This window comes from Scylla paramamosain, chromosome 17 (genome assembly GCF_035594125.1).
Source record: "Scylla paramamosain isolate STU-SP2022 chromosome 17, ASM3559412v1, whole genome shotgun sequence".
Taxonomy (NCBI): Eukaryota; Metazoa; Arthropoda; class Malacostraca; order Decapoda; family Portunidae; genus Scylla; species Scylla paramamosain.
This window is the reverse complement of record NC_087167.1, coordinates 9,602,501-9,605,000: the sequence shown is the minus strand read 5'-3', so window position 1 is coordinate 9,605,000 and position 2,500 is coordinate 9,602,501. Positions and strand designations below refer to the sequence as shown.

Sequence of the window (2,500 nt, the reverse complement as noted above, 5' to 3'; positions counted from 1 at the left end):
CAAAGCAATTCAGGCGATGGCGTGCGTTCTAAAGCTTAGCATGCTGCAGATTATAATATTAACTAACTGGCAAATTGTGGAAGAGAAAAGGTCCGTTTTACAAAACATTGACTTTAAAGGGCAAACCGATTAGCATATTAAAAAAGTGTTTAGGTGAATTAGCAAAGAGCAGTGGTGAGGTCGTGAGCCCCAGGTGTGAGGGTGAGGGCCCTCCATGGGTAGGTGGTGCCCTCCACGCCCTCCACAACACTTCTCAGGCAGCATAAGACGAACTAATAGCACACACGGCACCCTTTACTATTACATTAAGAGTGACAACACCAACATGGGAGTCTACTTAACTAAAAACTCGGTCTTACAAATACACACACACACACAAACACACACACACACACACACACACACACACACACACACACACAGTCTCCTTCATGAACACGGTAATGGTATGGGGATATCTCCTCTGTTTTCGAGAATTCAAAACAAAAAATCATCTTCATCGTGTAAAGATTACAAGTTTAAAAGAGAACACTAACATGTGCGTCGTTCTCTGTTAACAACAGAGAAGAAAATAAGCATTATTTAAGCAGTTCATGCAGCCTTTATCTTAGCAAGGTGTTTACAATTACTTGGGAGGTTCATGTCAGTTTTCACCTTCCCTACCTTATTTGTCCTGCACGTCAGTCTTGAGGAGCACATCCAACACACACAACGACGACCAAAAAACAATAGATGGTAATAAAACAAGGAGCTCTATTCTGCATGTGGCCCACTTGGTGTTCTTTAAAGTACACAGAGAAGAAAGACCAATCTATGTTTGGAATTACGAGCATAACAGAAATCTTAAATAAAAATGTTAAAAAAAATAATGATTAACTAATAAACGTAGATCTACAACAATAACCTTGGAAGGGAGTCGATCTTAGACACCTGAAAACGAAACACTGAAGATAAACAAGAGAACAATAATGGTACGCAGCATTTAAGTGCGACGCCACCTGGGTGACACACACCGAGGGATGGTGTTCAGTGACATACCTGGTGTCTCTCCTCCCGGGGCGTGGTGGGCCGTGTGTTGGAGGCTGTGGTGTTGGCGTTGGAGGAGGAGGGAGTGCTGGCTCGGCTTGAATCTTCCATCTTGTCGTCGGGTGCCTTGAGGACAGATCAAGGAGACGGTAACGAAAACCGGCGGAGCAAGAACGAGAGCACGAGGAGGGAGATGAGCGAGACGGGAAATTGTGTTTATGACAGTTAGTTGACTTAGACTTTTGTTTGCTAAGGGGAGTCTTGTTTCCGAGAGACGCTGCTTAGTCGCCCTCGAGGAGAATAAGCACACACGCGCGGGAAAGGATGGCGGTGTTTTTATGTTCTTTTCAGGATACCGTAGATGCGGCTTGGCTGTGAGCTGGTACCCTTCCTGGATTTTGTTGCAGTGGATTACGCTTATACAACTATTTCTTAATAGTATTATTTGTAAGCGCTGCACGAGATTGCACGAGATTGTTTACTTAGCAAGGTAATAGTTTGTTCCAAGAATATCTCTATCTAATGATCTTCATTTGAAGACTTAACAAGAAAAAAACTACAGGCTTATCAGCAGGAGCTTCTCATCCCTGACAACTTCTGAACAAGGTAGTAATATGAAACTTCGAACTTGACAAGAAAAGCCCACGACACAGATTTTTCGATGTACACAGTTAAAAGTCCGTTTCAGATTGTAGTGTCAATCATAACATTAAAAGTCACTACAGTTTATATGTATTTCACAACAAAACAATGCGTAAGAAACTCACCAACGATAAAAGTTTGCGACAACATTCATTTATCAATACGTAACGTTGACGAGGCGAGTAATTGAACTGACGTTAACCTTACAACAAACACGTACTAACGGCAACGTAGTGTATGGTGTGGGCAGCCACGGATGTGAGGGGAGGGCAGGGAACGGCGTGGTACAGGGTTATTGCAGTCGTTGTGGCCACCTTATTGCAAGTTGCATACGAGGGAACACTGTAAAGAGAAAAACTATGCATTACTATGGTGAAAATACAAATATACATACATACATACATAGGGACTTAATTATTTAGATCATTACATAATAGTATAGATTTCATAAACGTATAGCAAATACACACACACACACACACACACACACACACACACACACACACACACACACACACACACACACACACACACACACACACACACACACACACACACACACACACACACACACACACACACACACACACACACACACACACCCACCAACACACCCCACACACACACACACACACACACACACACACACACACACACACACACACACACACACACACTTTCACAAGTTTTTATAACAATATTGCATCAGTTTGATCATCACTTACATATAAATACTGAAAATAATTGTGAAGAAGAATGTTGAGATAAGCCAATTACTGATGTTCAATTAGCAAATACGAGGCAGTGTGTACTGACCACACAAAGCAGTGCA

General features: G+C 42.2%; 1 long non-coding RNA gene across 2 annotated transcripts in view; it reads right to left on the bottom strand.

Annotated features, from left to right (window-relative positions):
- Window positions 1-2,500, bottom strand: part of LOC135108448 (uncharacterized) — a 115,884-nt gene that overhangs the window by 6,189 nt on the left and 107,195 nt on the right. Inside the window, exon 3 of one of the 2 annotated variants that reach the window (XR_010272273.1) lies at window positions 1,039-2,010. This is a non-coding gene — a long non-coding RNA (uncharacterized LOC135108448). Of the gene's footprint in view, window positions 1-1,038; window positions 2,328-2,500 lie in introns of those variants that run through there. The other variant, XR_010272272.1, reaches the window with a different exon arrangement.